Below are 12,687 nucleotides of genomic sequence, written 5' to 3' on the forward strand. Positions count from 1 at the left end.
GAACCGATGAAACTGCTTCATCCTACTCGTGATTAAATGTTATTTGCAATGAGAAGCAAGGAACTGCATTTACATAACGGAAGAAGACACCCTTCCGATATCGGTAAACAGTTATTGATACAGATATGAATTTTCGACCTAGTAAAAACACTTCACAACAGTCTTGCAACACGTTTGCAAGCTTCAGGAAAATTGTTATACCCTGTAGGAAAAGAGTGATAGTATATTCATGTACGAGGACGAATTGGGAATGTTATGGATTCAAGACCAAAAGAAAAGTGCACATAATAAGACAGGAATGTTGACCTTCCTCCCCATTCCTCAATGTGTACACGGGAAGAACAACGAAGGGAACAAAAGAAAGGATCAGAAGCGCAGTTAAAATCAATTATAAGATTCGCTAATGACATATCTGTCCATAGCGAGAATAGGATCAAGTTTAGCGAGCACAGAGTATTCAGAGTAGTCATAAACCGTTTCAAAAGCTTGTAAATGTGTTCAGGGTAGGCTGTGATGAGAAATAAATGTTAAGAAAAAAATTGTATATGTTGCGTCGTTTCCGAGATAATTATCATTGAAGTTGGCCAGTCAGGTAGTTGCGCGCAAATTAAAGCGGTTCCTGTAACGGAACAAGAGAGCAATGCAAAAATCGGGCAAGGGGTGGTAATAAGGATCGAACCCGAGCCAAAGGCTGAGCAGTCTCGTGCGATATCGTCTACGCTACGAGAACAGCTGACACTAACTGCATCTGGCGGGCCACTTAAATTTGCGTACGCAACGGCCTGAGTGCCCAACTTCAACGGTAATGAACTCGGAAATGGCGCAAAGTATCGATTTTTCACCTTTATAGTTATAAGCGCAACATACCCGGAAACGCCGTTACAAGCTTTTCAGACCGTTTCTGACCACCGTGTACACTGATTACAAGACAAAGGTAGAAGGTGCTGAAGTATAGTAGAGATGGCATCAGCGACAATTTTAATATCAGAATTGGGGGCCACATATTAAACGAAGTGAAGTAATTCCGCTACCTTGGGCAAATCAAGAAGTACCTAAGAAGCGGACTAGCATATGGAAACAAGGCATGTCTCACGGAAATAAATTTTAATGTGTGACTGAAATTTAAGAGAATGGACGATTGGACTACACCCTCTTAGGGAAGGGGATCACGGAGTAGGGGAAAACCGGAGAAGAAATATATTGATGTATTTAAGACGGGCCTTACAGAAAGATGTTGAAAAATGACGAGGAGGTTCTCCACAGAAACGGGATATACAGAACACACTTACAAGAGGAAGGGACAGGATGATCGGACATCTACTAAGACACCAGGAAACAACTACCATCGCACAGCAGGAAGTCGTAGAGGGCAAAATCTGTAGAAAGAAGACGGAGGCTGGAATGGTCTTGTTAGTGTTGTTGTTGTTCCTCAATCTGAAACCGGATTTCATACAGCACTCGACGGTAATCCATCCCGTCTCTTTATCTCTGAGTAACTACCGAACCCAACATCCATTTGAAACTGCTTACCATATTTATGCCTAGCCCTTCTACTACAACTTTTATCTCTCACACTTCTCTGCATTAATATATTGAAGTCTCGCGGTCTCAGGGTGTGTACTTATTTTGGTAAAGTTGCGCCATAGCGTATTAATGTCCACAGTTCGACGGAGTGGTTCATTCGTTACCAGATTTTCTTTTGTAGACCACATTTCAGAAGCTTCTATTCTTTTCTTGTCTGAACTGCTACCGCCCACATTTCATTTCGGTAAAAGACTACATTCCCCACAAAACCTTCCTAACACTTAAATTTATATTCGATGTTTTTCAGATATGGTTTTCTTACTACTGGCAGCATGCAGTTTGTACGTGATAACGAAATGCATTTCTGAAAAAAAGCAATATATATAGGGGTAATCAGTAGAGTTAATATATATAGGGGTAATCAGTACACTGAAAGAAACCAAGACACTTTCACGGGATTTGTAGACGTTCAACAATGCAAAATGGAGCAAGCCGTTAGAAATTCTGAGAAATACGGGGGCAAGCTACAGGAAAAGACGGGTAATGTACAACATGTCAAAGAACCATCAGGGAACAATAGCACTGTCAGAACAAGAGCGAAATGCTCGGATTAAAAAGGGGGTTAGACAGGGACATAGTCCTTCGCCTCTACCGTCCAAACTATACATCGAGGAAGCAATGACGGAAAAAGAGAAGTTCAAGAGTAATATTAAAATTCAGAGTGAAGGAGAATCAACGCTAAGATTTGCTGACGACATTTCTATCCTCAGTGGAAGTGAAGAAGAACTGCTGAATGGAATGAACAGTCTGATGGTTACAGGACATGGGTTGAGAGTAAATAACCGAAAATAACGAGAAGTAACAGAAACGAGAACAGCAAGAAATGATAGTCACGAAGTAAATGAAGTAAAAGAATTCTACTACCTAGGCAGCAAAATAACCAACGATGGATGGACCAAGAAGATTTCAAAAGCGGACTAGCACTGGCAAAAAGGGCATTCCTAGCCAAGAGAAGTCTATTAGTATCATAAATAGCCCTGAGAAGATACGTTTACAGCACAGAATTTTATGGTACTGGAACAAGGAATGAGAGAAATCTGGAGCCGAAGTGAAGCATTTGAGACGTGGACACTACACAAGAATGTTGAAAGTCAGGTGGACTGCTAAGGTAAGAAATGAGAATGTGCTCCACAGAATCAGCGAGGAAAGGAATATATGGAAAATATCGGCATGAAGAAGGGACAGAATGATAGGACATCTCTTAAGACATGAGTAAAATGTAAATGCCGTGTGGCTAGGGCCTCCCGTCGGGTAGACCGTTCACCTGGTGCAAATCTTGCGAGTTGACGCCACTTCGGCGACTTGCGAGTCGATGGGGATGAAATGAAGATGATAAGGACAAAACACAACACCCAGTCCCGGAGCGGAGAAAATCGCCAACCCAGCCGGGAATCGAACCCGGGCCGTTAGGCATGACGTTCCGTCGCGCTGATCACTCAGCTACCAGGGGCGGACACGACATCAGTGAATAACTTCGATGGTAGAAAGGTGAGCTGTAGAGGGTAAAAAGATTAGACGAAGACAGAGATCGGAATACATTCAGCAAATAATTGAGAGCGTAGGGTGCAAATGCTATAATAACAGTTAAGAATAAAGTACGATACGTTGCCCGTTTCAGAGTTAATTAGCATCGAAGATGGCCAGTCATGGTGCTGTGTGCGTAAATTCGAGCGGCCCCCCGGAGACGGTGTTGCCAAACGTGTACCTCGTTTGGTTTCCTGAAATCAAACAAGAGAGCGATGAAAAAATTGGACATGGGACGGCAGTAACGACCGAACACGAGCCAAATGCGGAGCAGTCTCGTGCGCTATCATCTACGGTATGAGAACAACTGACACCAATTCTGCACCTGGCGGGCTGGTGTTCTCCACGTCTGATGTAAGACGAGAACAAATACAGCTGCACGTATTAAAATATATATGTGTATATATTGTGACCTAACTGCTGCAATGCTCGTAAAACTACACTCCTGGAAATTGAAATAAGAACACCGTGAATTCATTGTCGCAGGAAGGGGAAACTTTATTGACACATTCCTGGGGTCAGATACATCACATGATCACACTGACAGAACCACAGGCACATAGACACAGGCAACAGAGCATGCACAATGTCGGCACTAGTACAGTGTATATCCACCTTTCGCAGCAATGCAGGCTGCTATTCTCCCATGGAGACGATCGTAGAGATGCTGGATGTAGTCCTGTGGAATGGCTTGCCATGCCATTTCCACCTGGCGCCTCAGTTGGACCAGCGTTCGTGCTGGACGTGCAGACCGCGTGAGACGACGCTTCATCCAGTCCCAAACATGCTCAATGGGGGACAGATCCGGAGATCTTGCTGGCCAGGGTAGTTGACTTACACCTTCTAGAGCACGTTGGGTGGCACGGGATACATGCGGACGTGCATTGTCCTGTTGGAACAGCAAGTTCCCTTGCCGGTCTAGGAATGGTAGAACGATGGGTTCGATGACGGTTTGGATGTACCGTGCACTATTCAGTGTCCCCTCGACGATCACCAGTGGTGTACGGCCAGTGTAGGAGATCGCTCCCCACACCATGATGCTGGGTGTTGGCCCTGTGTGCCTCGGTCGTATGCAGTCCTGATTGTGGCGCTCACCTGCACGGCGCCAAACACGCATACGACCATCATTGGCACCAAGGCAGAAGCGACTCTCATCGCTGAAGACGACACGTCTCCATTCGTCCCTCCATTCACGCCTGTCGCGACACCACTGGAGGCGGGCTGCACGATGTTGGGGCGTGAGCGGAAGACGGCCTAACGGTGTGTGGGACCGTAGCCCAGCTTCATGGAGACGGTTGCGAATGGTCCTCGCCGATACCCCAGGAGCAACAGTGTCCCTAATTTGCTGGGAAGTGGCGGTGCGGTCCCCTACGGCACTGCGTAGGATCCTACGGTCTTGGCGTGCATCCGTGCGTCGCTGCGGTCGGGTCCCAGGTCGACGGGCACGTGCACCTTCCGCCGACCACTGGCGACAACATCGATGTACTGTGGAGACCTCACGCCCCACGTGTTGAGCAATTCGGCGGTACGTCCACCCGGCCTCCCGCATGTCCACTATACGCCCTCACTCAAAGTCCGTCAACTGCACATACGGTTCACGTCCACGCTGTCGCGGCATGCTACCAGTGTTAAAGACTGCGATGGAGCTCCGTATGCCACGGCAAACTGGCTGACACTGACGGCGGCGGTGCACAAATGCTGCGCAGCTAGCGCCATTCGACGGCCAACACCGCGGTTCCTGGTGTGTCCGCTGTGCCGTGCGTGTGATCATTGCTTGTACAGCCCTCTCGCAGTGTCCGGAGCAAGTATGGTGGGTCTGACACACCGGTGTCAATGTGTTCTTTTTTCCATTTCCAGGAGTGTATGTTTCAACATCGGAAACTATGTGTCTATGAATTGTCTAGGTTATGTAATTTCGTGTTCAGACAACATATAGCGTAGGCGTCCAATCGGGTATAGTGGCCATGACCTGACAGAACATGGACATATTTTAATTTATTTAGCTTGTCGCAAGAAACGAAACTGATAATAAGACAAGAGTATTTCATAAGGTAAATGTACTAAGACATTAGTACATTAACAACGTCATGAAAAGCAGTGTTCTCTTTTACAGGACGACGGTTCAAACCCGCAACCGGCCCTCGTGATTTAGGTTTTCAGTGATTTTCCTAAATCGCTCTAGGCAAATGCCGGAATGATTGCTTTGAAATGGAACAGCCGATTTCCTTCCCCATCCTTTCCTAATCCTATGTGACCGATGACCTCGCTGTTTGGTTCCTTCCTCCAAACCAACCAACCAACCTCCTATTACAGGAGTATGTAAGATGCCATCAAATTATTCAAGAAAATCGCTACATAAATCCGGGGATTCCGAACCTATGCAGCAGGTACCGAATGCTGTAAGAAAAGAAAAGATAGATACCGTGTGCTGCTGTAGTTGCCAAACTATTCAGTCTCTCAAGAAACATACTAAACAGAAGAGTTTTTTTAAATAAACCCTGGTGACACTGAAGACAAGAAAATTCTTGGAAACTTCAGCTGTGTTTTTAGCCAAGAGGAAGCAAGAGCAAGTACTCCTTAACCCAATTTTTTACACGGAAAGAAGATACTGTGGCATATCAGTAACTGATGTACGCCGCTTGGCACTTCAGTTTGCTGAGCAGACTTATCCGCTACACCCATTCAGCAAAGACAAAATAATCCCAAGCAAGGATTGGATGAAACAGTTTAGGGAGAGATTCCAAACCAGATTTCATTTGATCTGAGTCTTGTTTTTCCTTTTCTCTGGTCACTTCGCCCTAGACTTTCACTTAAGCTCACTTATCGACAGCAAGGACTAAAACAATACAATTATTTTATAGTTACAGGAAATAATACAGTTTATGCAGATGTGTTTCATATGCTAATCTATGACAGGATGTCGGAGAAAAACAATGTTTTCCTTAGGGTGGCCACTTAACCTAACTTTTCCCTATATTTGCCAGTCTTGCTCGTATCAGACTGGGATATTCTAAAACATAACCAAGGTGACAGTGTATTCTCTGAGATTAAAGCGGAACGTTTGATAACAGCAGCTTCACGGTATAAGTCGCACTAAATTTCTATGAGAACTGTTCCCATAAAAAAACACTAATCAGCCAGAACATTAGGTTCAATTTAAAATTATAAAGAATTTAGCAACCAGTCGTGGAAAAATAATTTATTTATGTTGTTGCAAATCTATTTCGACTTATATCAGTCATCATCGGTGCATTTTTCTAAGCGATACATGCCGTAAGTAGAAATACTGTCCTTTGCAGATTTCTATCATGAAGGTCAGTACTTCAACTTATCGCATGTACCGGTTAGAAAAATTCACCGATGATAACTGATATAAGCCGAAATCAATTTGCAACAAGATAAATAAATTATGTTTCCGCGACTAGTTGCTACATTCGTTATAATTTTATACAGGGTGTTACAAAAAGTTACGGCCACATTTCAGGAAACATTCCTGACACACAAATAAAGAAAAGGTGTTATGTGGACATGTGTCCGGAAACGCTTAATTTCCATGTTAGAGCTCATTTTAGTTTCGTCAATATGTACTGTACTTCCTCGATTCACCGCCAGTTGGCCCAATTGAAGGAGGGTAATGTTGACTTCGGCGCTTGTGTTGACATGTGACGCATTGCTCTGCAGTACTAGCATCAAGCACATCAGGTTAGTGTTCATCACGAACGTGGTTTTGCAGTCAGTGCAATGTTTACAAATGCGGAGTTGGCAGATGCCCATTTGATGTACGGATTAGCACGGGGCAATAGCCGCGGCGCGGTACATTTGTATCGAGACAGATTTCCAGAACGAAGGTGTCCCGACAGGAAGACGTTCGAAGCAATTGATCGGCGTCTTAGGGAGCACGGAACATTCCAGCCTATGACTCGCGACTGGGGAAGACCTAGAACGACGAGGACACCTGCAATGGACGAGGCAATTCTTCGTGCAGTTGACGATAACCCTAATGTCAGCGTCAGAGAAGTTGCTGCTGTACAAGGTAACGTTGACCACGTCACTGTATGGAAAGTGCTACGGGAGAACCAGTTGTTTCCGTACCATGTACAGCGTGTGCAGGCACTATCAGCAGTTGATTGGTCTCCACGGGTACACTTCTGCGAATGGTTCATCCAACAATGTGTCAATCCTCATTTCAGTGCAAATGCTCTCTTTACGGATGAGGCTTCATTCCAACGTGATCAAATTGCAAATTTTCACAATGAGTACGTGTGGGCTGACGAGAATCCGCACGCAATTGTGCAATCACGTCATCAACACAGATTTTCTGTGAACGTTTGGGCAGGCATTGTTGGTGATGTCTCGATTGGGCCCCATGTTTTTCCACCTACGCTCAATGGAGCACGTTATCATGATTTCATACGGGATACTCTACCTGTGCTGCTAGAACATGTGCCTTTACAAGTACAACACAACATGTGGTTCACGCACGATGAAGTTCCTGCACATTTCAGTCGAAGTGTTCGCACGCTTCTCAACAACAGATTCGGTGACCGATGGATTGGCAGAGGCGGACCAATTCCATGGCCTCCATGCTCTCCTGACCTCAACCCTCTTGACTTTCATTTATGGGGGCATTTGAAAGCTCTTATCTACGCAACCCCGGTACCAAATGTAGAGACTCTTCGTGCTCGTATTGTGGACGGCTGTGATACAATACGCCATTCTCCAGGGCTGCTTCAGCGCATCAGGGATTCCATGCGACGGAGGGTGGATGCATGTATCCTCACTAACGGACGACATTTTGAACATTTCCTGTAACAAAGTGTTTGAAATCACGCTGGTACGTTCTGTTGCTGTGTGTTTCCATTCCATGATTAATGTGATTTGAAGAGAAGTAATAAAATGAGCTCTAACATGGAAAGTAAGCGTTTCCGGACACATGTCCACATAACATATTTTCTTTCTTTGTATGTGAGGAATGTTTCCTGAAAGTTTGGCCGTACCTTTTTGTATCACCCTGTATACCACGGTCGCTGCACAGAAAGGGAACCTTCTGGAGCCCAACGTTCATTATGATCAACTATCTAACAGCCGGTATTTCCAACTTTGGCACGGATATCAGCGGCGACGCGTCGTGGCATGGAAGAAACGAGACCTTGGCAGGTCGCTGGAGAGAGTTCAAATTACACCTGCACACACAAGTCATCTAATTCCCGTAAATTTCGGGGAAGGGGTGGGGGCTATGAAATCTGACGCCACGTTGAATCGCATCCAAGATGTATTCGGTCTGGTTCAAATCTGGCTAGTTGGGGGGACAGCACGTGAACTGGAGCACGCCACGGTGTTCCTCCAGTCACTCCATCACACTCCTGGCCTTCTGACATGGCACATTATCTTGCTGAAAAATGCCACAGCCGACAGATTGTCTCCGTCCCACACTACAGGTGTCAAGGAGCTGTTGCCCTGGAAGACAACGGATTCGCGCCCTGCCATCGCATGATTAAGAAGGTATCGGCGTTCATCAGACCAAGCAACGCCCAGCCCCTGCGCTAACGTCCTTGTATTGTGACCATTTCAGTCGTAGTTACCGATGTCGTGGTGTTAACAGTGGCACATGCGTGGGTCGTCGACTGTGCACGCTAATCGTTAGGAGGGTTCGATGCACTGTGTGTTCAGACACACTTGTACCCTGCCCAGCATTAAAGTCTGATGTCAGTTCTGACACAGGTCGCCGCTTTTCCTGTTTTACGAGTCTGTCCAGCCGACAACATCCAACATCTGTAATGAGGGGTGCCCGACCAACTCCACGTCTTCTGGATGTCGTATCATTTTGGTTTCGCCACAGTGTGAAAGACACTCACCACAGCAGTTGTAGAATTTTGAAACACGCATTATGTTCGAGTATAATGACTTTTCTGGAGACTAGAAATCTACTCTGTAGGAATCAGCATGGGTTTCGAAAAAGACGGTCGTGTGAAACCCAGCTCGCGCTATTCGTCACGAGACTCAGAGGGCCATAGACACGGGTTCACAGGTAGATGCCGTGTTTCTTGACTTCCGCAAGGCGTTCGATACAGTTCCCCACAGTCGTTTAATGAACAAAGTAAGAGCATATGGACTATCAGACCAATTGTGTGATTGGATTGAAGAGTTCCTAGATAACAGAGCGCAGCATGTCGTTCTCAATGGAGAGAAGTCTTCCGAAGTAAGAGTGATTTCGGGTGTGCCGCAGGGGAGTGTCGTAGGACCGTTGCTATTCACAATCTACATAAATGACCAGGTGGATCACATCGGAAGTTCACTGAGGCTTTTTGCAGATGATGCTGTGGTGTATCGAGAGGTTGTAACAATGGAGAATTGTACTGAAATGCAGGAGGATCTGCAGCGAATTGACGCATGGTGCAGGGAATGGCAACTGAATCTCAATGTAGACAAGTGTAATGTGCTGCGAATACATAGAAAGAAAGATCCCTTATCATTTAGCTACAATATAGCAGGTCAGCAACTGGAAGCAGTTAATTCCATAAATTATCTGGGAGCACGCATTAGGAGTGATTTAAAATGGAATGATCATATGAAGTTGATCGTCGGTAAAGCAGATGCCAGACTGAATCCTAAGGAAGTGCAATCCGAAAACAAAGGAAGTAGGTTACAGTATGCTTGTTCGCCCACTTCTTGAATACTGCTCAGCAGTGTGGGATCCGTACCAGATAGGGTTGACAGAAGAGATAGAGAAGATCCAACGCAGAGCAGCGCGCTTCGTTACAGGATCATTTAGTAATCGCGAAAGCGTTACGGAGATGATAGACAAACTCCAGTGGAAGACTCTGCAGGACAGACGCTCAGTAGCTCGGTACGGGCTTTTGTTTAAGTTTCGAGAACACACCTTCACCGAAGAGTCAAGCAGTATATTGCTCCCTCCTACGTATATCTCGCGAAGAGACCATGAGGATAAAATCAGAGAGATTAGAGCCCACACAGAAGCATACCGACAATCCTTCTTTCCACGAACAATACGAGACTGGAATAGAAGGGAGAACCGATAGAGGTACTAAAGGTACCCCCCGCCACACACCGTCAGGTGGCTTGAGGAGTATGGATGTAGATGTAGATGTAGATGTAGATGTAGACAGCACTCCTCGAGCATCGGAAAAGTCGTGCAGTTTCCGAAATGTTCCTGGCGAACATGCGGCCCGTAACAACCCGCCCGCGCGTGTGTCTGGCCAGCAGTCATTCCTGGCCAGGTGAGGCTGCTACCGCCGGGACGGGTTTATATCGTTTAGTAGGTCGGTGTTGATAATGTTCTGGGTGATCAGTGTATGAACGCGTATTTGTCTGATGAACCACACAGATGGGTTGTAGTGAAATCCACTCCGGCCCGCTAATGGGACGTGGCTTCAGGCAAACTCTGTCACGCCTGGTGTTCATTAAGAGAAGCCACACTCCTGCAGTTAAGCACGCGATATTCCTAACATTGTCTCAAGTTTAGGCGGCTTCGCAGAAAGGCCAAGTCTACTTGTAGCCTAACAGCTGCCAAGAGAAATTTGTACCAGCGCAACACACTTAATGTGCATGATAAAATGTTAGATAATCAGAAACCAGTACGCTAGTTAGTTGTTTATTCACGCCACAGATAATTTTAATACGCTAGATTTGTCAGATTAACAAACAGCGTAACACAGTAAAAATTAGGAAACCCATGCACGCTGGTATATAATTTCGTACAAATTTAGCTCTGCAAGGGTTTACACGTTCTCTAAAACATCATTTATTTATAAATACTAGCAACCATCTTAACCGATCATGCCAAGACCAATATTGCACTGTTCATTCACATGACAGCTCTAACAGCTAGGCACACGGCATTCCAGCTGACATCGAGGCCATGTCGATATCCCTGCTTCTCACTGCATTCCTATTTGATTGTCTTCAAAACTGTGTTACCATCCCTTCAAAGTGAAGGAGATGTTGAGCTCAGGAGGCAGCATCTTTGTGCGCTCTTTTCACTTCAACTGACAGTGTTCATCCCTAAATATTGAGAATTTTTTCACAATCTTGCTGCGTAACTGAAAAAAAAATGTTCCTTCAAAAAATCTGGTAGTTCCCATGGATCACCAACCAGCTAATCCGAGAGCGTTATTGGTAGTTAGTTAGTTAGTTAGTTAGTGAATTTCATGTTCCATGGATCATTTTGCATGATACATCGTTATGATGTGGAACGAGTCATTTTACATTCATATCAGAAATTAACTGGTAAATGTGGCTGCATGCTGAACATTTCTGTTTTCGTTTTTTTAAGAAAAACAGATGCGACATAGTAATTCCTGCACACCATTTTTTACCCATTACAATAATAGAAATTTTTCTACCGAATGGATGGAGTTATGAAGGAGAAACTTTTTCAGTTTGTTTCATGTACACCAATGTTCCTTTTGAACTGTAGCGGTTAATTACAACAAACTTCATGAGGGAATAAATATACTGTGGAGCAGTAGTCAGAATGCCCAACTCCTTAAACACCAAAGTAAGATAAGCGAGCACCACATGTTATTCTTAGAGCACGTTTTAGAGCACGAGGACTTTCTTTCTGAAATATAAGTTACCCCAGGGCATATTCCATATGACACTAGTGAGTGAAAACATGTAAAATATGTCAAATTACTGATTTGTCTCTCCCCAAGATTAGCAAAGATTCTAAGTACAAATGAGGCTGAACTGAGTTGCTTTAGGAGTTCCAAATGTGCTTTACCCAGCGTAGATTCTCACCAATAAGGACACCTAAGAATTTTGAAGTTTCAACGCTGTTTATTATTTCCTCACCATGTGTGATACTTATCACTGGAGTAGTACTAGTAGATGTTCCGAACGGTAGCTGCCGTGTCTTTTTCAAATTCAGGATGAGATCATTCACAGAAAATCAGTCAATGGGCGACTGATTACTAAACTAGTATCATTTGCAAAAAGAACTAATGCTGCTTGTTGTATATTGGATGGAAGATCGTACACATATGTGAGGGATAATAGTGGACTTAAGATCGAACCTTGAGGAACCCCATAGACGATTTCTTCCCAGTCGGAATTACGCCCCCAGATTATATTGTTGAAACTACTAAATACTACTTCGTGAATTCTGTTCTTTAGATGTGATATTACCCACTGATCTGCTATACTGTCTATCCCACAAAACTTCAATTTATCTTAGAGAGGTTGCACAAAATACCAACAGGCGCTATTTTATTATTTAATGCTTTTAAAATCAAGTGAGTGAACGTGTAAATGGTATAGTCAGTAGAGGAACTCTTCTGAAATCCAAACTGTTGTTTGCTGAGGATATTATTGTTGCTACGGTGAGATATTATTGTAGAATACCTCACCTTCTTAGAAATTTTGTAAAATGTCGTCAGCAGTGAAACAAGTCGTTAGTGACTGACATCTCTCTCTTATCGCCTTTCTTAAGGAATGGTTTAATAGCGGCATATTTCAGTCTCATTGGAAAACTGCCTTGAGTTAGTGATCTGTAGCTTATTTCAAATAATACTGCACTTATTATATGGGAATTAGTCTTTAGAACTCTATTGGAAACAT

Source organism: Schistocerca serialis, chromosome 1 (genome assembly GCF_023864345.2).
Source record: "Schistocerca serialis cubense isolate TAMUIC-IGC-003099 chromosome 1, iqSchSeri2.2, whole genome shotgun sequence".
NCBI lineage: Eukaryota > Metazoa > Arthropoda > Insecta > Orthoptera > Acrididae > Schistocerca > Schistocerca serialis.